The sequence below is a fragment of the Psammomys obesus genome, unplaced genomic scaffold, assembly GCF_907164565.1.
Source record: "Psammomys obesus unplaced genomic scaffold, mPsaObe1.curated_primary_1811, whole genome shotgun sequence".
Taxonomy (NCBI): domain Eukaryota; kingdom Metazoa; phylum Chordata; class Mammalia; order Rodentia; family Muridae; genus Psammomys; species Psammomys obesus.
The window spans coordinates 2801374-2826862 of NW_026587032.1; the positions used below are offsets into that span (position 1 = coordinate 2801374).

Here is a 25489-nt window from a genome sequence, read left to right on the forward strand (position 1 = left end):
CCGGGGCCGGCCCGGGAGCTGCCGCGTCCCCGCGATCGGCCGCCGGCGGCTGGCTTTGTGCGGGCAGCCGCGCGAGCGGCCAACCTGCGGAGCGCCGAGCGGCCGGAGGAGCGGGCGGGCGGGCTGCCGGGCTGCCGGGCTTCTTGGAAACTAAAATTGGAGCCGTGCGGTTATCGGGCCGGGCGACCTTAGTGTTATCGAAGGAGAAATACGAAACCGAGGCGGTTAGCGTTACTGCCGACGGGACTCGAGGAGAACCCGCCTTAGAACTAGCTGTCGACTTTTCTTTCCCCTCGTACACCTGTTACTGAAAAGGAGTCCCTTGCAAATGGAAAACGGTGGCCGTGTGTGGGGGGCCTGGGGGTAGGGGGTGGGGATGGACTGGTATTGCGGGCTTTTGTTCCTTTCTGATGCGGTACCTGTTGCTGGCACAGTAACTTTTTAGAATTGTCAGCTTCTCTAGAAGCTTGGCTCGACGGTTAACATCAACCTTCAGCCGTGGAAGTGTATTTGAAGAAGATACTGTTTGTTGTGTCTTCCACAGTGCGCCGTGGAAACTTGCACATGTCACTAACTAGGCCAAATGTCACGTAGCACGCAGACTTGGCAGTATAGCAGAGAGCTCAGTTATACAGTAGTAGTAAAGGGGAGCTCTCAAATTTTGCAGCAAACCCAAGTGTAAGACCTTTTATAGGTTTTAGTATTCTTGAAATTATCCACCCTGTCAATAATGCCGATCACGTCAGGAAACAGTGTGCAGAATTGAATATTAAATGGCAAGTAATTTAACTGATATTTAAAGCAGTCAAAAGGTCAGTTGTTACCCTTTTGGAAACATGCTTAATAAAAGAGTTTTCTAGTTATTGACTTTTCTCCGTAATGGGAAGTAAAATGTCTTGTGCCATGATCATCTGACATTTGTTTTCCCTTTGAAAAACGAAAGTGCAGATAACAGTAGATAATACACCAAGACACCTAGGGAATCAAGAGGCCCAGGAAGCAAACTCTGGAGAGAGGTTTAAAAGATGACATTTGAATAGGCAACTGTCTCTATTTCTGTGCAAAGACTGACTTTGGGTAACCAAGATCACAAGAGTCTCAATTCCTTAATATGAATAGAATTTACTTTTGGAGTAAGTGTTCTATATGGTTGTGTAATACTTTACCACCACCAAAGAACTTTCTCACCGGTTATCTCATTTGATGTTTCACGGTAACCTTGTGAGAGAGAGCAAGTAGCAATGTAGATAACTTCATAATCCTTTTTCCAGTATGGAAGTCCAGTACCTGCAGTTCATCATAAAAGCTTGCTATGAAAACAAGACAAGTGTAATGTGAGAAAATGAAACTTCTGGATCACACACATAGTGACTTGAGACCTAATTAATTCAGTTTTTAAAAAGTATCCTTGATCTATAAATACAATAAAATATGAATGTATGTAAGGGCACAGTCCCATGAGTGCTGTTAAATGTGCACAGTTTATACTAACCACTCCACTGAACCTTCACAACCATTCCATCAACCTAAAATTTCACTTTTGTTTACGCCTTTTTCTTAGTCCTTAACCTCTTTTCACCCAAACAAAATTTGGTCTTCTTTCTGTCATTACATTTTATATAAATGTAATTATAACTTATATAGCCACATGTCTGGCTTCTTTTCACCCAGAATGATGATTTTTATTTATTTAATTTTATTCTCTGTGCGTTGGTATGAAGGTGTCAGAGTCCATGGAACTGGAGTTATAGACAGTTGTAAGCTGCCATGTGGGGTGCTGGGGGAATTGAACCTGAGACGTTTGGAAGAGCAGCTAGTGCTCCTAATCACTGAGCTATCTCTCCATCTCTCCAAGCCCCAGAATGATGATTTTTGAGATGTGTTTTTGATGTTGCCTTTTAGTAGGTCCATTCATCCTGTTAAGTAGGTGTTCCATTGTATGTATATAACACATTTTTTTGTTTCTGTTCTCTGTCTTTGTCTGTCTCTCTGTGTGTGTATTTATATTTTTGCATGTGTGTGGGTGCTGAGTTTGATGATGGGAATTCTCTTAGATTCTCAGCTTATTTATTATTACTTATTAAGGCAGGGTCTCTTAGTAAAACCCAGGGCTTTCCCTAGGTTGCTGGTCTTGCCAGCCAGTTTGATCCTCTTGCTCTACCTTCTGGAGCTGGACTAACAGATGACAGGTAACGCCCACCTGATTCCTGTGGGTTTCTGGGGGCTTTGAACTCCCAGTCCTCAAACTTGCTGGCTAAGCACTTTAACCATTTGGTCATCTCTCCAGCCTCACAATTTGGTTATTTGCTCGTCAGTTAGAGGATATTTGGACAGTTTTGCTGTGAATATTTGTGTATGAATCTTAAATTAGAAACACCTGGAGGGAACAGGCATTCCACAAGGAGACCAACAGAGCCAAAAAAAAAAAACAAAAAACAAAAACAAAAAAAAAAAAACAACAACAAACTGGGGCCCAGGGGGCCCTGCAGAAAGGACCATGCATGGAGAGGAACTAGACCCCCTGCTCAGAGGAAGCCCATTGGCTGCTCAGTTTCCAAGTGGATTCCCTAGTAAGGGGTACAGGAGTTGTCTCTGACATGAATTCGGTGACTGTTTTTTTTGATCACCTTTGGGGGCGGGGGTGCAGCCTTGCCAGGCCTCAGTGAAAAATGATGCAGCCAGCCTTGATGAGACCTGATGGGCTAGTAGTGTCAGATAGAAGGGGAGGAGGTTCTCCTCTATCAGTGGACTAGGGGAGGGTCATAGGGGAAGGAGGAAGGGTGGCTAGGACTAGGAGGAGATGAGGGAGGGGACTACAGCTGGGATACAAAGTGAATAAATTGTAATAAATAATTTTTAAAAAAGAAATAATTTTTGTTTCTTATGGGTATAGATAGATACTGAACAGTAGAGTTGTTGGCTCATGTGCAAAGTTTTATATAACTATGTTAAAAGTTTCCAAACTTCTCTAAAAATAGTTGTTTTATAGTCCTAGTAGCAATATATTAAGATTACTTTTGCTACCAATCTCTTCAGTACTTTAAATTATCCTTTTAAAAATGAACACTTTTTTATTGTGTTAAGAAACATAACTATCTTATGTTAGTTATGTTACTATCAACCAATTAAAGATTTAATTTTTATTTATTGCTGTGTGTATGTGATGTGTGTGAGGGGCATACATGTGCCACAGTGAAGGTCAGAGGACAAGCCTGTGGATTTGGTTCTCTCCTACATCTACATGAATTCTGGGAATGGAACTCAGGTCTCTAGGCTTGTAGAAGTACCTTTAACTTCTGAGCCATCTTACTGTCCCCTAATAAATTTTTAGTCTTAAGTATAGCTATTATGGGTTATATAGTAATATCGAATTGTTTTAATTTGCATTTTCCTAAGGTGTTGTCCAGCATTTCTCTTATGTGAGCAGGGTTTGGAGTCATTGAAATTGTGTATGTACACATGCGTGCTCACATGCTAGTCAGCTTATGTTAAATCTCTTTAGAAAATATTTATTTTATGTATATGGGTTTTTCTCCTGCATGTATGTATGTGTACCATGTGCCCTTTGAAAAGGACATGGACCCCACAGACAGTTGTTAGCTGTTGCTAGGAAATCAAACCTGAGTCCTCTGGAACAGCTGTTAGAGCTCTTAACCACTGAGCCATCTTTCTAGCCCCTTAAATTGTTAAATCATACAAAGGCACAAATGTTGACAACTACCTATTTCCAAGAGGCAGTTCCTAGAGCAAAGTAGTGTGCAAGGGCTTTATTATAAAGATACTTTTGATAAAGAAGCTCTCATGGTAAACCCATGAGAAAAGGTGGCCAAGGACTGCCATCTACTGTTACTCACTCTTAGGACTGCCCCTCCTGAACAGAGTCCTGTGGGCTTGCCTCATCTGTTTCTTGAGCTGGAGATGAGTTTCAAAGGTACCTTAGGATCTTTTTCAGACATTTGTAGAATTGATTTTTTTTCTTCTGAGATGAAGTCTCACCATGTTGTTCAAGCTTAGCTTGACCTCAAACTCACAGTCTTCTTGCCTCCATCTAGACGGATTATAGGCCTATGCCACCATGCCCAAGAGTCAGTATAAAATTGAAATGGTAATTTATTTGGGCAATCAAAAGAATTGGAGAAAGAAGGTGCTGTCTAGAAGATTTTGCTTTGTGTTGTTTTCACTAGGCACTTTAAAGTGTAATATAAGAATGTAGTGTAAACCCAGTATCTGTGTTACATATGAAGAGAGTTGCTCTAGGTACTTTTGTCTTAAAAAACTAATTTGGTGCCAGGTGTGGTGGAGCATACCTTTAATCCCACCACTCTGGAGGCAGAGACAGGTAGATCTTCTGTGAGTTTGAGGCCAGCCTGGTCTACAAAGGGAGTCCAGGACAGCCAGGACTACACAGAGAAACCCTGTCTTGAAAAAAGAAAAAGAAAAAACAACAACACAACAACAACCAACTCATTTGGTGAAGAAGGTTGTTTTGAATGTGTATAGAAGTAATTATTCAAGTTTTCTGGGTTTTTGTTATTTTCCCAAATTAGTGTCTTAGTTACTGTGATGAAACACCATGACCAAAGCAACCTGGGGAGGAAAGGGTTTATTTGGCTTTTTTCCTGTATCACAATTCATTATCAAAGGAAAACAGGACAGGAACTCAAGCAGGGAAGGAACCTGGACACATGAGCTGATGCAGAGGCCACTGAGAAGTGCTGCTTACTGCCTTGCTCATTGTGATGTGCTCAGCCTTTCTTACAGAACCCAGGACCACTAACCTAGTGATGGAATTACCCATATGGGCTGGTCCCTGTACCATTAGTCAGTAAGAATTGAAGTTCTTCCTCTCAAATGACTTTAGCTTGTGTCAAGTTGACATAAAACTATCCAGAAAATTTAGAAACATTTACTATTTGTAGCAGGAATTCTGTTGGTATTCTCTTTATGTATCTTTCTGCATGTCTCTCTTGACTCTCTCCAAACTAAACTAATCCCTTCACTTTATAGTTAGAAGGAGGAGGAGGAGGAAATTACTAAATCCAAATTTTTCATCTTGACCTGCTAGCCTTCTTTTGAATTGATCTGAATTTAGATTTCTACCCTAGTGATATTTGTTGGTATAGATTTGGGAAATATTACCATATGGTGATTAAAGGTTTCTTATTCAGACAGCTTGATTTCCAAACTGAGTTCTAGCATTTAATTGCCACATCCTCAGCTTTCATTCTTTTTATCATCATAACATCTCAGAAGCACTGCTGCTAGCCCTTTTGCACATCACTTATGGAGCAGATACACTGTACTCCAAGATTTCCAGCAAAAGTTTTAAAGAATCTATTCATATTCATATTACTAGTGAACTCACCCATGATTGTGCCTCAGTTGTCTTAGATCTGAGCCAGTGCTGAGGTGGGTGGAGTTTTTCTGATTGTGATTATATACCTGAAGTTAGTAATATGATCAGGTCTCACACTAAATGTAGCTGAGATTGAACGGGGGACACTGGGAAGAGTCTAGGCATCTGTTGTAAATACTTTTCTTAAAGTTGTTTTGAGCAATAAATTGATAATAGATAAAACAAATGTTAGAACTCCCCAAACCCTCATTTCCCAGATTCCTTCCTCGATGTACTTCTCCCTTTTCCCCCTTCCCATGTTTCTCTTTTTGTTGTTTGATTTGGGGAGTTTTAGTGGTTTGACTGAGAAATGTTCTCCATTTCTCAGGTATTTGAACACTTGGTCCTTAGGCACTGGTGCTCTTTAGGGAGTTTTTTGAGACTGTTTTTCTTTATGTAGCCTTGGCTGTCCTGGACTCACTTTGTAGATCAGGCTGGCCTGGAACTCCCAGAGCTCCTCCTGCTCTGCCTCCCAGAGCATTGGGATTATAGGCCTGAGGAGTTTTAAGAGGGTAAGCCTGCTGTTGGAAGTATATCACTGGAGGCAGGCTTTGAGATTTAAAGTCCTGGTACCCACTTTCAGTATTCTCTGCTTTGTGCTTGTTGTTAAAGGGATGATATTTCAGCTTCCTACTTCTGCTGATGTACCTGCTCCATATTGCCATGCTTCCCTATGATGGCCTCTTAACCCTGTGGAACTGTAAGCACAAATCAACTCTCCCTTCCATAAGTTTATGCCTTGTCATGCATGGTATTTTATTAGGGTAACTAATACAGGTTTGCTTTTGTTTTGTTTTGAGACGTGTTGGCCTGGAACACATATTAACAAGCTTTTTGCCATAGCCTTGCTTGTCCCCAGCTCTTCCCTCTCCTGCAGCACTGAGGTTACAGGCGCATGCTACAGCATCCAGCCTTTTACCTTGCTTGGTCTGGCCTGAACTGAGGTCTTTATGCTTGCACAATAGGCACTTACCATCTGAGTTAGCTCCTGGACCTCATATTTTCCTTTATAGCTTCAGTACAACAGGGCATAGTGATCCATACCTATCAATATCATTCAAGAGGCAGAGACAAGAGGATTGCTGCAAATTTGAGGCCTGGCTGGTCTACATTGTGAGTTCTAGGCCATCCAGGGCTACATAGTAGGATCCAGTTTTTTTTAAAAAAAGTGTACTAGAACTTTTATTTCTTCCTTTTCTTTCTCTTTTCATGATGGAGATGGATCCCAAGCCCTCACACATGTTAGGCAAGTGCTCTACCATGGAGCTACAACCCTAGTCCTTAGTTGTTACCTTCTTGTGATATAATTACATTCATTGGTAATATCCTCACTAGATTTTGAATTCTGTAAGAGCATAGCCTCTAATTGATTTACTGCTGTACTTCTGGTGTCTGGCTCAAGAAGAAAGTCACTAAATAATGAATGAAAAAAATTAACTATTGAGATACATTACATGAATGAAGTTCTCAAGCAATAAAAAAATTAAATGAAAAATATTTTAAATTATAAAATTGAAAAAGTTTTAATTTAGTTAGATTATTCTTAATTATTTGCTTGATAATATTTAATAAATAATATAAACAAGTTTTCTTTGACATTGTTTGCCAATTTTGAGAAAATTTTAATTTTTTAAAAAGATTTTAAGAATGGCCTCATTTCCCAGAATAGATTATTATACCTTCTACAATACCACTCATAACAACTAGAATAGTGTAATAGTGTATTTACTGGTGTCATGCCTGGCATGGAGTATTGCTGACTGAGTAAAAGAATGTGGTCTCTTTTTGGTAATTTAGGGTTAAAAACACAAGACGTTTTAATATGTTTTTTCCCTTTTTGAACATTCTAGACCCTTTGGCCTTGTATGATTGTCAGGCAGACCTGTTGGGAGCTAGAGCAGCAGTTTAACCTAGCTTTGGAAGGACCCTCCAGAGCTCGGACCTGTTCCCTTGTACACACACTGCCTAACCCTGAGTGTGCTTTGGCATAGCCGCTTTCTCTCCCAGGCCATTCCAAGTGTGGCTGGCTGCAGCACATGTTTCTCCTGCCTCTCTGATGGATCATTGGAGTAACAGGGCTGGAGTCGACATTTTGTAGAGAGATAATGAACTCAGTTCATACAGTTGATGCTGTATTTGGAGGATGGGACTTTGAGGTTTGTTGGTCTGCTTTTCTCTTTATAAAGGGTATATAATTTTTTAAAGATTTCCATTTATATCAAGAAAATGCAGCTTGTGAAGTTCATGAGGTGAATCAAATTGCAACCTGTTCACACAAGCCCTACAATATGGATTTGTTACTAGTTTGTAATTCTGTTTTCATGCTTGTTTGGCAGTCTTGATATTTACAGAATTAAGAGTGAAGGGCTAGGGAGATGGTTCAGTCAGTAAAGTGCTTGGCACATTATCCTGAGGTTCTGAGTTCATGTACACCCAACACCCATGTAAAAACTTGGGCTCAGTGGTAATTGCTTGTAATACTTTCATTGGGGAGATGGTGACAGGAAGGTTCCTGGGGGTAGGAGAACCAGTGAGCTTCGGGTTCAAAGACTTTTATCTCAAAAATAAGATAGAACTCCATTGAGGAAGATGCGCAGAGCCAACTTCTGACCAACACACACACACACACACACACACACACACACACACACACACACCACAATTCTAAATAGAAATTATTTTAGCTTAGAAAGTCAAAAGCATTATTCTATTGCCTATGGCTTCCAATATTGTAGCTGAAAAATAAAAAAAGATACAGGAGTTTCTTGAATTTTCCTTCTAATAATTCAGAATAATAACTTGGGTTTTGTTTGGGGATTTTTACCATTTAGTTTGCTGATAACCCATTTTTTCAGTCTGGAGACATTTAATACTAGGAAATAGTCTTACATGATTTAATCACTTTTTTTTTTGGATTTTGTTAGTAAGATTTTCAAGGAGAGCTTCTTTTATTGAGCCTTTGGGTATCTTGGTTTCCCCACTTCCCCGCAGCCTCCCAAATTTCTTTTTCTTTCTTTTCTGTTTTTCTTTTTTTTTTCTCTCTCTCTCTTTTGGCTTTTGGAAACAGGGTTTCTCTCTGTAGCCTTGACTGTCGTGGAACTTGCTTTGTAGACTGACTGGCTTCAATCCACTGCCTTCCAAATGCTGGGATTAAAGGCTTGCACCACCACTGCCCAGCCTTCTACCCAATTTCTTTGAGATTGGCTTTATATTGTACTTCTAGAATATCTTATAAATATTAATTTGTAGTGAATTATCCAAGTATATTTTAATTTCAACTACCATATTTTTAATTTTCAAAGGCCTGCTTTTACAAGTCTGTAATTCTTAATGACCTTAAGTGTGATGTTTGAAATTTTCTAAAGCAAATAAACATTTGTTCTTTGTGAAGGCTGAGGCCAAAAAAAAGATGAAGAAGACAAACTTGACAGTAAGCACACAGCAGTATTGCATTTTTTTAAGTTTAGTTTGTTAATGTTGTAGAGTACTGGCACTGGGAAACCATGTCTGAAACTCCAAAGAGAGGAGTGGTAGTATGGGTAGATTGAATCACTTCCCATTCAGTTTTTTTTTTACTCTTTTTTTATTATTTATTTTTTTATTATTATGATTTTACTCACTTTGTATCCCAGTTGTAGCCCCCTCCCTTGTCCTTTTTATTATTACAGTTTATTCACATTGCATCCCAGTTGTAGTTCCCTCTCCCATCCCCTCCCAATTCCACCCTCCCTCCCAGGGGAGGAGGACCTGACCTATCAGGTCTCATCAGGACTGGCTGCATTGTCTTCCTCTGTGGCCTGGTACAGCTGCACTTCCCCAGGGGGAGATGATCAAAGAGCCAGCCACTGAGTTCATGTCAGAGACAGTTCCTGTTCCCCGTACTAGGGAACCCACTTGGACACTGGGCTGCCATGGGATATATCTGAGCAAGGGGTCTAGGTTATATCCATGCATGGTCCTTGGTTGGAGTAAGTCTCAGAAAAGACCTCTGTGCCCAGATTTTTTGGTTCTGTGGAGCTCCTGTCCCCTCCAGGTCTTTCTATCTCCCCCTTCTTTCATAAGATTCCCTGCACTCTGCCCAGAGTTTGGCTATGAGTCTCAGAATCTGCTTTGATACTCTGCTGAGTAGTCTTTCAGAGGCCGTCTGTGGTAGGCTTCTGTCCTGTTCCCTGTTTTCTCCTGCTTCTGATGTCTATCTCATTTGCTTTCTGAGTGAGGCTGAGTAACTTCCCTAGGGTCCTCCTTGTTGTTTAGCTTTAGGACTATAGATTTTAGTATGTTTATCCTGTATTATATGACTAAATATCCACTTATAAGTGAGTATATACCATGTGTGTCTTTCTGCTTCTGGGTCACCTCACTCAGGATGATCTTTTCTAGTTCCCACCATTTGCTTGCAAATCTCATGATTTCCTTGTTTTTAATTGCTAAGTAGTATTCCATTGTGTAAATGTACCACAATTTCTGTATCCATTCCTCCATTGAGGGACATCTGGGTTGTTTCCAGATTCTGGCTATTACGCTATGAACATGGTTGAGCAAATGTCCTTGTTGTATCCTTGCACATATTTGGATAAATACCTAAGATTGGTATAGCTATATCTTGAGGTAGCACTATTCCTAATTTTCTTAGAAAGCACCAGATTGATTTCCAAAGTGTTTGTACAAGTTTATGTTCCCACCAGCAATGGAGGAGGGTTCCCCTTTTTCCACATCCTCTCCAGCATGTGTTGTCACTTGAGTTTTTTATCTTAGCCATTTTGATGGGTGTAAGGTGAAATCTCAGGGTAGTTTTGATTTGCATTTCCCTGATGACTAAGGACATTGATCATTTCTCTAAGTGTTTCTCTGCCATTTGATATTCCTCTATTGAGGATTCCTGTTTAGCTCTGTACCAATTTTTAATCTGTACCAAATTTAATTGGATTACTTCATTTGTTGCCGTTTAACTTTTTGAGTTCCTCATATATTCTGGATATATAGGTATAGGAAATATATATATATATATATATATATATATATATATATATGGGGTTGGTGAAGGTCCTTTCCCAGTCTGTAGGCTGTTGTTTTGTTCTGATGACAGTGTTCTTTGCTTTACAGAAGCTTTTCAGTTTCATGAGGTCCCATTTATTGATTGTTGATCTTAGAGCCTGTGCTATTGGTGTTCTGTTCAGGAAGTTGTCTCCTGTGCCAATGAGTTCAAGGCTCTTCTCCACTTTTTCTTCTAACATGTTTAGTGTGTCTGGTTTTATGTTGAGGTCTTTGATTCACTGGGACTTCTGTTTTGTTCAGGGTGATAAATATGGATCTATTTCCATTTTTCTGCATAGGACATCCAGTTAGACCAACACTATTTGTTGAAGATGCTGTTGTTTTTCCAATGTATGCTTTTGGCCTCTTTGTCAAAAATCAAGTATCCATAGGTGTGTGGGTTTATTTCTGGGTCTTCTATTTGATTCCATTGATCCACCAGTCTGTTTCTATGCCAGTACCATGCAGTTTTTATTACTGTCGCCCTGTCGTATAGCTTGAGATCAGGGATGGAGGTACCTCCAGAAGCTCTTTTATTGTGCAGGATTGTTTTAGCAATTCTGGGTTTTTTGTTTTTCCTTATGAAATTCAATGATAATTGAAAGAAAATTTCCATATTTTCATTCAAGGTCTGTAAAGAATTGTGTTGGTATTTTGATGGGAACTGCATTGAATCTGTAGATTGCTTTTGGCAGAATGGCCATTTTCACTATGTTAATCCTACCGATCCATGAGCATGGGAGATCTTTCCATCTTCTGATATCTTCTTTGATTTCTTTTTCAGAGACTTAAAGTTTTTTTCAAAAAAACTTTCACTTGCTTGGTTAGAGTCACACACAAGGTACTTTATGCTATTTGTGGCTGCTGTGAAGGGTGTTGTTTCCCTAATGTCTTAGCCCTCTTGTCTTTTGTTTACACGAGGACTACTGATTTTTTTCTTTTTTTTAATTTTGTATCCAGCCACTTTGCTGAAGGTGTTTATTAGCTGCAGGAGTTCTCTGGTAGAATTTTGGAGGTCATTCATGTATACTATCATATCATATGCAAATAGTGATACTTTGACTTCTTCCTTTCTGATTTGTATCTCTTTGATCTCCTTTAATTGTCTTATTGCTCTAGCTAGGACTTCAAGTACTATGTTGAAGATATACAGAGAGAGTGGGCAGCCTTGCCTTGTCCCTGATTTCAGTGGAATTGATTTAAGTTTCTCTCCTTTCAGTTTGATGTTGGCTATAGGCTTGCTATGTATTGTCTTTACTACGTTTAGTTATGTGTTTTGTATCCCTGATATATTTAAGACTTTAAACATGAATGGGTGTTGGATTTTGTCAAATGTTTTTTCAGCATCTAAGGAGATGATGATGTGGTTTTTCTTCTTCAGTTTGTTTATGTGGTGGATTACATTGATGGATTTCCGTATATTGAACTACCCTTGCATGTCTTGGATGAAGCCTACTTGGTCATGGTGGATGATATCCTTTATGTGTTCTTGGATTCGGTTTGCAAGTATTTTCTAGAGTGTTTTTGCATCAATGTTCATAAGAGAGATAGGTCTAAAGTTTTCTTTTTTTGTTGGGTCTTTGTATCGTTTAGGTATCAAGGTGACTGTGGCCTCATAGAATGAGTTTGGTAATGTTCCTTCTGTTTCTGTTTTGTGGACTAGTTTGAAGAGAATTGGAGTTAACTCTTTTTCAGAGGTCTGGTAAAATCTGTGCTTTTTGTGTTTTTTAGATTTTCAAGTTTTGTGGCATATAGGCGTTTGTAGTAAGACCTAATAATTGTTGGGATTTCCTCAACATCTGTCCCTTTTTTCATTTCTCATTTTGCTAATTTGGATAGTTTCTCTCTGCCTTTTAGTTAATTTGGCTAAGAATTTGTCTATCTTGTTGATTTTCTCAAAGAACCAGCTCTTGGTTTCATTGATTCTTTGAATTGTTTTCTTTGTTTCTAATTTATTGAGTTCCACTCTGAGTTTGATTATTTCAAATCATCTACTCCTCTTGGATGTGTCGGCTTCTTTTTTTTTTTCCCCTAGGGCTTTTACAGTTTTCTTACACTTGTTTGTTTACATTTATTTTGCAGTGCTGGGAATTGCACTCCTCAAAATAAGAATAGGTAGGCACTGTACCATTAAACTACACTCCAGCCCAATTTGTGAACACTTTGGTAGATTCACAATTTTTTTTTTTAAGTTATATTGGGCAAGGTAATGCCTAACATTGTAGCACGCAGGAGCCCCTATCTCCAAATGAAAGCTGTAACAGAGTTGTAATTTAAATCTACTACAATAGTATGCTGTTAACCATTCATAGTAATGTGGGATACATAAAAACATACTTTCAAGGCAACATTAACGTAAATTCTGAAAGATTAGAAACAAAGAGTTAAGAAAAGATATGTAAACAGCCCCCCCCCCCAAAAGCTTGTATAGCTTTAGTTGCAGCATATAAAATTGAACTTAAAACAAAAAAATTGCTTATGGTAAATACAGTTTTATTAGATAGGTCAGTTATAACATGTTTTAGAACTATACAGAAGAGCCTGGTGTGGTGACCCATGTTTTAATCACAGCACTTTGGAGACAGAGGCAAGATGTTTGCTCTGAGTTCCAGAACTGCCAGGGTGACATAGAATTTATCTAAAAACAAAACAAACGAAAAGGGCCAAAATAAGTAAAATAGAAACATATAAAACAAAAATGGATAAAATGACAAGTTTATTATTATGATATGTGATTTTGACATATTTCTTCTACTTGTTGATGATAAAGTAGCAAAAAATTCGAGACTACAAATTATTGTAGAGCTGGGCATGATGGTGCCCAGTCTCAAAAACCAAAACGTAACAAAACTCTTAAAAATTTAAAACCATTTATTTGATGTACATACATGAACTGAATGTTCTACTTAATGTCATTAGAAAAGTAAATCCAAAGAAAATAGAATTAGTAAAGCTGTAAGAATCAAATTAATGAACTAGGAATGATGCCATAAGAGAGAATTAAAGAAAAAAAAGAAACTGAAAATGATTTCTTTGAAATAGATGAGCCTCTCTCCCCTCCCCTACCAAAAAGATGAAGCTTAGGTAACTAAACACAAATTTTAAATGAAATTTTTCTACAGATAAATGGTAAGAGAATATTGTTAACATTTTCATTATGTTAATCAATTATATTGATTATATATAATCAATTATATTGGGGATGGGATGTGTACTCGTGAGTGCAGGTACCTGTGCAAGTGCCTAGGAGTGTTAAAGCTGGAGCTCCAGTTACAGGTAATTGTTAGCTGCTTAATGTGTGTACTGGGAAACAAATTCAGGTTTCTTAGAGAACAGTATTTGCTCTGAACTGCTGAGCCATCTTTCCAGCCTCTGTTGTTACTATTTGTAATGTTCACTTAGTACATATATGCTAGTCAGAACTCGTAGGACCGTGGAGAGCTGTACTCATTGATTTACTACTCAAGACAACTAAACAAACTAATAGCCTCATTTTGTAGAGTAGGGTGCTTATCAGAAGCCTTCAGAAATTAGAAAATTTTGTTAGTGCCTAATACAGTGATTTTCAGCCTTTCTGATGCTGCAACCCTCATGTTGTGGTGACCCCCAACTATAAAATTATTTTCATTGCTACTTCATAACTATAATTTTGCTACTGTTATGAATTGTAATCTAAATATCTGTGTTTTCTGGTGGAAACTCTGTGAAAAGGTCATTCTACCCCCTGAAAGTGTCACAACACACAAGTTGAGAACCGATGGCCTAACAGTTATCAGGAGAGAAAGGGGAGAGGTGGAAGGGCAGGGAAGGGAGAAGAGGAGAGGAGTGGAGGAGAGAGAAATAACAAGTACACATATACCATTGGTGTAGCATGGCCTGTCCCCTCTGAAATGCATGCTGGAGTTTAGTTCCTATTTTGGTATAAGGATGGAAATTTAATAGTGGTTTTGGAGGTGTGACCTTAAGAAGGTGATTAGGATGTTAGATAAGATCATCAGACTAGAGGCTACATGATTGACTATTAGAAGCCTTATTAGAAGAGAAAGAAAAGCTCAAAGGAGATACACATGTGTACCCTCTTGTTCCTTGCCCTGCACTGCCTTGGGACTCTGCCTACAAGAACCCTATCATTACTTACTTGTTAACTTAAATAAGCCATTCTCTTTAGAGTTTACACAGTCAGTGATAGTAACAGGAAAAAGAAACAGTATAGAAAGTTAGAATATAGGCTGTATATATGGCCATACCATCCTGAACATGCCTGATCTCATCTGATCTCAGAAGCTAAGCAGGATCGGGTCTGGTTAGTGCTTGGATGGGAGACTGCCTAGGAATGCTGGGTGCTTTGGGCTTAAAAATAAATAAACAAACAAATAAATACATAAACAAACAAACAAATAAATAAATAAAGCTGGCCGAAGTGGTGCACACCTGTAATCCCAGCACTTGGGAAGGTTAAGGCAGTGGATCTCTGTGAGTTTGAGGTCAGCCTGGTCTACAGAGGGAATCCAGGACAGCTAAGGCTACATAGAGAAACCCTGTCTTGAACCCCCGTTTCCCCCCACACAAAAAAGAATATTATAGGTCACAAAATATGAGTTTGGGTGTCTCTTGGTTGAATCTATAGTAAGTAATTAAATCTGTGTACTTCTGTTTCATGAAATAATTCTGTTTGTTACATGAAATAATTCTGTCTGTTACATGAAATAATTCATCAATTTGTTAGAAGGATGTAATTTGTCTAACATCCTTTCAGCAATGCCTGGCATATTGAACTATATGTTATTTATTAAAGGAGAAAGAATACATAATTAGTCAATTGATAAAGAATTATTTATTTGATAAAACTTAGCTTTTGTTTGTTGTAAAAAGAAAAAAAAGCATGTAGCAAATTTAGGCAGACTTTTTTTAAACATTGGATAGATTATATATGACTTCAAAAAACTACAGCCAACTTATTTTGGTAAAAAGTAGTATATACATTGACATTAGCTGGCAAAGACCAAAATTTTGGACTACTACCGGCTATTAATAAGAATGGGAAGCAGTGAGATTACTTGCGTATTCCTTGTGGGGGTATAAATTGGTACAAGCACTTTGGGAAGTGATCTGGCTTTGTTTAGTGAAGTAAGAAAAGTTCATATCCCATTGGCCAGGTGTTCCAAGACAATTGTTTGTTTCTTTCAGGATTTTCATATACATTTCTGAATTTCCCAACTCTTAGATACTGTCACGGTACCATTGTGGCTGTAAATAGTATTTATCTGTTTTATGTCTAGACTTAAGATTGGAAAGGTAGTGTGAGTTCTTGATGCCATCACCTGTGGAAACAGTCCAATCCCTAAAACCTATGTAACTGAAGTTGCTTTAGAGAACAGCAGTCTGCAGTAGACTTTAAGCCAGATGGAAACTGTGTTGAGCTCGTTTAATTTCTTCTTTATCCCCTCTCCCTCCCTTCCTGTCTTTTGTCATATTCTGTCTAGTTTATTCCAATATACACTCTCCTGTATATTGTAGCAAAGAAACTTTCATTCGTTCAGCAGATTGTGTGAAGATTGTTGACAGGAACACATACACTGATTTCTAGGTTGTAAGTGTAACAATTTCAGAGAAGGAGGGAGAGTCATTGTCTCTGGAGTCACAACTAAATGGCTGTAATGACTTGGGGTATTATGTATTTTCTTCTTTTCTGACAAATTAGCCAAGAGATGCTTTGGATTTTTATGCTTTTCCCATAGGGGATAAATGGCTTCTTTCTCTCTCTCTCTGTCTCTGTCTCTCTCTCTTGGGGGGCCCATTGAGACAAGGTTTTTCTGTGTATCTCTGGCTGTCTGGACTCACTCTGTAGACCAGGCTGGCCACCGACTCAGAGATCTGATTGCCTCTGTCTCCCTTGCCTCTGCCTCCGTAGTGCTGGGATTAAAGGCTTGTGCCACCACGCTCGTCTTGGCTTCTCATTTTATGATTGCTACCTTATTTTGGTCTCATTTTAGTTTTACACTGTCATAGCTCTCTGGGAGCTATTGTATCTTATAAACATACTGAGGGAGCCGATGGTATAGGTCAGTGGTAAGGCAAACACTTCATATGCACAAGGACCTGAGTTTAGTCCCCAGCAGTTACCTCATTCAGTTGGAAAATGTTGCCTGCCAAGGGCCATGGACTTATATAACAAAACTTCACTGTTGTTGTTTTGTTTGTTTTCGGGGATGAAATTCCAATCCTAAGTGATTAATCCTCAGCCCTAAACACCTGCAAATAGGGGCAACTAATCGAACTCTTAAAATTGTGGTGTGTGTGTGTGTGTGTGTGTGTGTATAGAACAAAAATAAGTACAGAAGAAGATCTATTAAAATTCAGTGAGAGTGTTTGGGGACGAGGAGGAATTGGAGGTAGGAGAGAGTGGTAGAAATGATGCAAATACAGTGTACTGGTATGTGAAATCTTCAAATTAAGAAAAGATGTAAGAAGACTAATTATATAGTATATAACTGCCCAGATTAAGGTACATACATACTGTTTATACTCTACTTCTACTAATTGTTTTAAAGCCATCAGGGAAATATTGAAAGATTTTGGTTCATGGGCCCTCCTTCAGACCAGCTACACCAGCTGGAGTTTAGGATCAATGGGTAAGAAAAAAAGATCTAATAGGGTTGCTCAGTGGATAAAGGAGCATGGAGCATGCTTCCAGGTCTGACCGCTTTAGTTCAACCTCAGCACACATACAGGAGAGAACTAACACCTGCATGACAGCCTCCGATCTGCTCACACACTATATAAGCACATAAAATAAATGGAGTAAAAAAAGAATTAATAGAAAATAAGGTGGGAAACGAAGATGATGCCTTTAGCTAGATACTACAGAACTGTTAGGTTCAATGATGACAGGTTGCATCCCACCCACCCCCAAAGAAAAAGAAGAAAAGGAATAAGCATTATAACTCTTTGATTACTTTTGAGACAATAGTAAAACCTGTGTTCTATAGAATTAGATCATGTTCAGTGGCATTTGTACATTTCTGGTGTTAGGCAACTGCCCTCTTAGCTAGCTGCTTTGTTAGTCCAAAGTAAAACTTGTGCATTCAGGAGTTTCTCTTTTTCTTTCTCCTCTAAGCATCTGGCAACTACCAATCTCCAGTCTCTCTGGATCTACCCATTTTGTATATTACATAGACATGGACTCCTGTGACCTTTTATGTCTTGACTTTCCTTTGACTGATTTGTATTTAGTGTTCATTTATGTAATAGCATGCATCAATATAGCCTAATGTTCTATTATGTTCTGTATAAGTCCATATATATCCACTGGTAAATACTGGGATGACTTTCTACTTTCTGGTTTTGGTGGCTAGAAACATGGATGTACATGCTTTTATTAGAGTTATGTGAGTCTTGCACATGGCCAGATGCATGGAGTTACTAATTATCACCAGTGATGCTGACCATTCCAGTGCCCTAAATAAACTTCTGATGCCACTGCTCATCTTTTAAATAGATCTCTTGCCTCCCTCCAGCTGTTGTAACTACTGGTCTCTTCTCTGGCTTCATTGCAGCAGACGGTTTTAGGTAGTATTTTGTCGAGTGTAGATCTCGGTGGTCGCTGAATCATGCAGTAGGTGTCTCAAAAGTTACAGTTTTGGATTGGTGATAATGTTCTAGAAATCAGTTAGACATTTTTTTTTTTTCATTTCAGTATTTACTGAATTCAGTTTTTCCACACTAAATTTAAAGCTCAGTCTCTATGGGGGTTCCCTAGTAAGGAGAGCAGAGACTGACATGAGCTCTGTTGTCTGCTCTTTGATCACTTCCTCCTGATGGGGTGACCTCGCCAGTCTACAGAGGAAGAGGATCCAGGCAGTTCTGATGGGACCTGATAGGTGAGGGTCAGACAGTAGGGGAGGAGGACTTCCCCTATCAGTGGACTAGGGGAGAGGGATAGGGGAGAAAGAAGGGGGGAGGGTGGGACCAGGAGGAGATAAGGAAGGAAGGGACCTACAACCAGGGTACAAAATGAATAAATTGTAAAAAATAATATCCAAGTAAAATTACTGCCAGAAAAATTTTAACTTAACAAAAAGCAGAAATAACTAGCAATAATACTATCATCAAGCATTTTACAAGTCCAGCATGAAATTGATATGATTAACTAATTGGGTTGGATATTTTTTAATGAATTGTTTCGTATTCTTACCGTTTTGTTATATATGTATGTGATCCTTTTGAGAGTTTATGTTTTCTTTCTGCTGAATCTTCAGTTGAATGCCTGAATGTTAACATGTCTTCACATGTAAACTTAAATGTTCAGGGGAAAGATTATGTAGCTTTCTGAAAACATAGCATGAACAATCAAATAACTGTTTGCAGGGAAACAGCTCTGTTGTCTTCTGGAGCCAGTTGTTCTTCCGTCTTCTGTCTGCTGCCTCCATTCTTATTTATATAGTTTGGAACTAGAAACACTAATGCTTAGCTGTGCATCAGAATCTTTCTCACTTTTTGTCTGTTGGTTTGTTTTTTTTTTAAACTTGGGCATGTGCTTCTGGGAAACTGATATTATGTTTACACAGGTCTAAGCCATTGTAGTTCTTTAATGCAGAAATCATAGATTCTGTGTGTAAAAGTCCTTGCTGTTGTGATTTTGATAATATATGTGATATTATAAAGTACAACTTAGTTGAAGATAGTTTGTGATCCTCAGAGGTTACTGAAACAGAGCATGAGGAAATGTTTATTGTTAACACATATTTGGCTTTATAAACTTGCCAGACTCTTTCCTCAAGAAAAGTGCTTCTCATAGGGGAATGCTCGAACCCAATGACTGTTCCTTGAAAATATTTCTGATGTATGTTAAATATTCTAGGGCTCCAAGAAATTTGCAAGTGCTTAAAATCATATTGATAATTTCAGTTGTGTACTTATTCTTTTCTTGTTCAGTAGCTGTTTAACTTTGCCTTTTTCCTTCATGCAGAACTAAGTATTGTGGCACTGAATTTTGTACAGGGAGGAAGTGACCTTTGTGGGTGTGTACCGAGTATTCTTTTGTAGTAACAAAAAGTCACGTTAGTTTAAAAAATATATATATATATATCTTAACAAAAAATAATAGAAAGATACAAAATGAATCAAATAAAAAACTTTAAGATATATGGTTTTCAAGTTAGTGTGCTCTTCAAAAGTCTTACCCCTAAGACTTGCAAGGAGAAACACACCACATCTGATCTATTGTCTTTATGCTGTTTGAAAAATGAAAGACCCTAGTTTTTATAATGCAAAGGAGTGGTGGATTTATATCTAAAACTGAGGACTACAAAAGGGTTTTGCTTGCTTTTACACTAAAATGATTTTAAGTATTTTACAGTTTTTACCTAATGCAGACAGTTACAGCATGAATAGGAAAAAAGCATCATCCCAGCACAGTAATTACAATAATTAGGACCACAACTGCATTACAGAAAGAGGGAAAAATGCAATTCTTTAAAATGATTTCTTAAAACCGAATACATTCCAATGTTATATTTTAAGAAGAGACTTACAGTTATTATACTTTACAGCTTATTAATATGCATTTGAAATTGAAGAATTTAATACAAAACAGTGATATAGAGAAGGAAAATGAGAGACTTGGAAGGAAAAAAGCTAATCTGGGAGAAAAACAGAACTGGCACACCTGAAAAAGGAGAAGACTTTTTGTCTGTTTAGACAGTGTCTCTCCATGTAGCCTTGGCTGACCAGAGATTATTCTGCCTCTGCTTCCCAGTCAAGGATTAAAGGCCTGTGCACCAGAGCAGCTGAGAATACTGTTTTTTTTAAAAAATGTATTACATAACCCGACTGAAAAAAACATGTTTATTATTTTTTTAAAGATTTTTTTTACTTATTATTTATATAGTATTCTGCCTGCATGTACAGATGCACTCTAGAAGAGGGCACCTGATCTTTTTATAGATGGTTATAAGCCACCATGTTGGTTGCTGGGAATTAAACTCAGGACCTTTGGAAGAACAGCTAGTGCTCTCAACTTCTGAGCCATCTCTCCAGCCCCAAAAAACATGTTTATAAAGCAAGCTAAAATCTATTTTAATTGCCTGTGAAGACAGCAGTAAATCTTTGTTTAAAGCAAGTTTCGTGTTTATTCAGAAGAGGTTTTAACATAGATTTAAATGCCAGTGGTACTAAGAAAGGATGGGGGAAAGAAGTCAGAAGTAGGGGAGGAAGGGAAAAAGATATAGATAGAAAATCTTTTGAGTTTATTTTTCTTTTTACTAGCTTGAATTTCCAAACTACTATTAAGTGTTAGGCCAAGGGATTAGTGGTATGGGCATTTGGATTAGTGGTAGGGCATTTGCCTATGTTTAAGGATCTTTGAGATTAATTCCCAGTACCACAAAACTAATTGGTCAATTAAAAAAATTAGGCTTTTTAAATGACCATCCCAAATTATTAGTTTTCCTTTAATATCTTGTGTCCCTAGCTTTTCTCTTGGCTAGACACATTTTCTCTGTGGAATCATATCATAGAATGACAGTCTTAATTAGTTTCCCCATAAAATACTTTTTTGGCATTCTGGTAATTCATACTATTTCTCAGATAAAAACATTTAAAATTTTTTTAATTAAAAATATTATTAGTATGTGGGGGTGTTTTGCTTACATGTATGTATGTCTGGACAACTCATGTCTGGTGCCATTGAAGCCAGAGGAAAGTATCCAGATCCTTTAAAACTGGAGTAGCATATGGCTGTAAACCACCATGTAGGTGCTAGCAGTCGAACCTGGGTCTTCTGAAAGAGCAGCCAGTGCTTTTAGTTCTTGAATCATCTCTCCAACCCCTGTTTATGAATTATTTTTTTAATTTATTTATTATTTATTACAATTTATTCACTTTGTATCCCACTTGTAGCCTCCTCCCTCATCTCCTCCCAGCCCCACCCTCCATCCCTCTTCTCCCCTATGCCCCTCCCCTAGTCCACTGATAGGAGAGGTCCTCCTCCCCTTCCATCTGACCCTAGCCTATCAGGTCTCATCAGAATTGGCTGCATTGTCTTCCTGTGTAGCCTGGCAAGACTGCACCCCACCAGGGAGAGTGAGCAAAGAGCCAGCCACTGAGTTCATGCTCTCCTTACTAGGGTACCACTTGGAGAATAAGCTGCTATGGATTACATCTGAGCAGGGGTTCTAAGTGAAGAAACATTGTGTTGAAAATGCATGATATTGAAATATTACAATTGTGATAAACTAGCAGTACTGCATTCTGATTAAATTAACAGACTTCCTGTGGATCTAATGAGTATGGTAATTTTTAATACTAATGAGCATAAATAATTTTCTAGGTAGCTTCATCTAATATCGCAGTTAGTATGTGGCAGAGAAGATTTAAACCCAAATTCTGCTGATCCGGAGCCCATTCTTATGATTCTGCCATGTTAGGTGTGGGTAATAATTTTAGTTTCAGTGTATTGTCTCTTACTTAGTTTGTTGGCAGCCTGTTGTATTAGGCATTTGTGTTACTATACTAGTCATTAGTACACAGAGATACCCGTTGGTAGTGTTGAAGAACATGCTGATAAATGTTAAAACATAACCTTATTGAAAAACCATGTTGGTAAAACAAGCTAAAAATGTCTCTTTTGTGAACAAACCAGGTAATTTAATGTGGTGATTTTATTGAAGTTTATAATTCCAAAGGCTGGTTTGTTGTTTGCTTGCTTGCTTGCTTCCTTTTTCTTCTGCTCTCTGTACATCCTTCTGGAAGAGCAGTCAGATTGAGCTAAGGTATCATAAATAGTAAGTGTCTGTACTATTGAGCTACATCTCTATAAAGTCAGTATTTTCTGCTAGACTTGTTGTCCTGGTGCTGTGATTAATAGGGCTTATTTTCCATTTACTGGTCAGCAGTGTTGGTAGCTTCTAAGAGAAATTGAAAAGAATTTTTTCCATTTTCTTGTTTATGAAGTAAATGTGAATTTTACTTATAGTTATTGAAGAGCTGTGTTGTAGCTATGGTTGTCTGAGTCCTGTGCTCAGGGAAGCTCTTACTGAGTGAAAGTACTATACATAATGGACCCCTAGAAAGCCCAGGATTGTGAGTGTGATCCCCAGGCGATGGGGCTCTATTTTGGGAGGTATTAAAAATTAAGGAGGTGGGGCCTAGATAGAGGATGCAGGCAAGAGAGGCATATCTTTGTGGGTATTTTCTACCTCTTCTTCCCTCCCCCTTCTCTTTTCTGTTTCTTTTTTTTCCTTCCCCTTCCTTCCTTTTCTTCCTATATCCTTTACCTTTTTCCTCTTCTCTCCTCCTTCTTTATTTTTTAAATAACTTATTTATTTTTATTTTATGTGCATTATATATGTGAGGGTGTCAGATCTTGGAGTTAGAGACAGTTCTAAGCTGCCATAAGAGTGCTGGGAATTGAACCCTAGTCTTTTAGAAGAGCAATCCGTGCTCTTAACTGCTGAGCCATCTCTCCAGCCGCCCCCCTCCTCCTCTTCTACTTCTCTCCTCCTCCTCTTCCTCCTCCTCCTTCTTCTTCTTCCCTTTGCCTCTCTCCTTCCTCTCCTCTTCCTCTTTTTTTTTCTTTCCCTCATCTTCTTTCCCCTCTGTTCTCTCCTTTTTTAAACTTAGCTTTTGCCTGCTTTTTGTTTTTCTGATTTCATGAAGTGAAGAACCACCTCCTCCACCCTTGCACAAAAATTAGCAGAAAACACTAGACATCATAGGCATTCTTGGTCTGCACAAGCTACCAGGTAAGGCTTAATTTACAAGAATAAGAATGTTTACATTGATTTTTTTCTTTGTCATACACTTTGTCCTAGAAGAGATAAAAGAAGAAGTTACTTCTGTGAAATCCCACTATTAAGTGAAACAAAAAGTAATATGTTACTTGGAAAACTGTAGAAATGGATAGATGAAACCTTTTGCAAAAAATAGGTTTTGTCATTGGCATGAAACTCCTTAAAGACTCCTACTGTCCCATGGTTTTGTTGTTCGGATTACACCTTCTTGCTTTGTAGCACACAGGCCTTTGAGTTAAATTCATTCTTGTCATGTCACCCAAAATCTTGTGGTTTTAGATGAGTACGAGTCATTGCTATTACTAACCTGCCTTCGAAGTTGTACATTATTGTAGTTTTGGGGGATTTTGCAAAGTGGAACTGCTTAAGAGAGATGTCAGTAGTGTACAGCTTAATTCAAGATGCTGTTTTAAAATGTTAACAAAAAAAAAATCACCCTATAGTTATAAACTTGGTGATACATTTTCTTTAAAATGCATGAAGAATAAAATTTAAGTGATAGGTTATTAGACCATTTATTCCTAGAGAAGTTGTGGTAATTTTTATTATTTGAAGAATTTATTTTTTATTTTTTTGTTGGAGATGACAGGGCCTATACTATGTAGTCCTGGTGAGCCTGGAGCTGAGCATGTAGCTCAGGCTGGCCTCAAATTCTTTTTTTTTTTGTTTTGTTTTGTTTTGTTTTCGAGACAGGGTTTCTCTGGACTTGCTTTGTGAAGCAGGCTGGCCTCTAACTCACAGAGATCCACCTGCCTCTGCCTCCCTGAGTGCTGGGATTACAGGCATGCACCACCTTGACCACCTTGGCCTCAAATTCTTAATCCTCTCATGTTCATTAAGCAGCACATAGACTAAATTGGAAAGACATAGAGAAAAGATTAGTCTGGTCCTGCACAAGGATGACATGTACATTTTTTAAGCATCCTATGCTTTCTCTTATTGAGACTGGCTACAACTAGAGTCAAAGTTTTAAAAAAGGGGCAGGGGGAATCCATATGTTCTTCTGTTGCATCCTGATAGACAAAAGCTGTTTATGGTGTGGGAAATGAATGAACTAAATGGATTAGGGTTATGCTGATGACAGTTCTATTTTACTTACAGTTGGTAACCAAAAGTATTGATATTCTTTATAGAGTTGGGCTTAAATAATGGATTAAGTATTTAGGATTTGAATTTTAATAACTTCTTATATTGTTTTTTTTTTGTTTTTGTTTTTGTTTTTTTTTTTTGAGACAAGGTCTCTCTGTGTAACCTTGGCTGTCCTGGAGCTCACTCTGTAGACCAGGTTGGCCTTGAACTCACAGGAATCCGCCTGCCACTGCCTCCCAAGTGCTGGGATTAAAGGTGTGCACCACCATTGCCTGGCTCTAGAAGTGCTTCCTCCTCCCCAACTTTGTGGAATTGATCGCATGTTTCATTTGATTAGTGCATAATATTTTTATAATACCTAAGAGTAGAGATATTTAAAATTTTTGGTTATGTTGATCTAACTGAAGTTGGTAAATGTGTTGTTAATTCTGGGACACAATGATGAAATGACTATTGACTGAAAAATTCTAATCATTTAAAAATTATTTGTAGATGAATTCTGACTTGTTTTGGTTAATGTTGACAATGCTAGGTGAAATACATTTATTGGGACAAATCATGATGCTTTGTAAATGGATTAATTTTCCATAGACATTTTTGATTGACAAAACATTTTTCTTTTTGAAAAATAACTTGAGTCCAATAGTCCTTTCCCCATTTTTGATTCTCTAGTATGAATTCAAGGATTAGAAGGATAACCCAATGACTATGTTCTGTTAGTTTGGTAAAATGTTTAAAAAACCCTCCTCTAATATTAGGAGGCCTTTCGGAAAGAATGGACCCTAGTGAATATTTAAGACTTAGTTTCGTCATTGCTTTACCTTAGTGTTGTGTTTTTTACTTCTATATTTATTCCAAACTGCAGTCAGTGTCTTTGTAGGATAAAACATCAAAATGCCCCTCTCTCCTTAGTACAATAACCACTGGGTTTTAGTAGGAAACTATTTTCATTTAATTCTTGAGGTATTTAAAAGTAACTACTTTCACATAAAGCTTCCATTGCTAAATAATGAAATGGTATTCTCATGCCATTATTTTAAAGTTGTATGTTTTTCACTTGTTGGTGAAATTGTTTTTTTATTGACAGATCTCATTCGGTGTTGCAGGATGGCTAGAATTCGTTATGTAGCCCAGGTTGGCCTTAAACTCTGGGAAATCCACTTGTCTCAGTCTTTTAAAT

The 25489-nt window shown here is 38.1% G+C and overlaps 1 protein-coding gene, 1 non-coding gene and 1 pseudogene across 3 annotated transcripts in view; all 3 read left to right on the forward strand.

Annotated features, from left to right (window-relative positions):
• Window positions 1–25489, forward strand: part of Fnip1 (folliculin interacting protein 1) — a 79534-nt gene that overhangs the window by 715 nt on the left and 53330 nt on the right. The gene's annotated exons all lie outside the window — the stretch shown is intronic.
• LOC129673193 (5S ribosomal RNA) lies at window positions 14663–14781 on the forward strand (annotated as a pseudogene).
• On the forward strand, window positions 24050–24154 carry LOC129673195 (U6 spliceosomal RNA). The gene has a single exon (XR_008719628.1). It is a non-coding gene; the product is annotated as a U6 spliceosomal RNA (small nuclear RNA).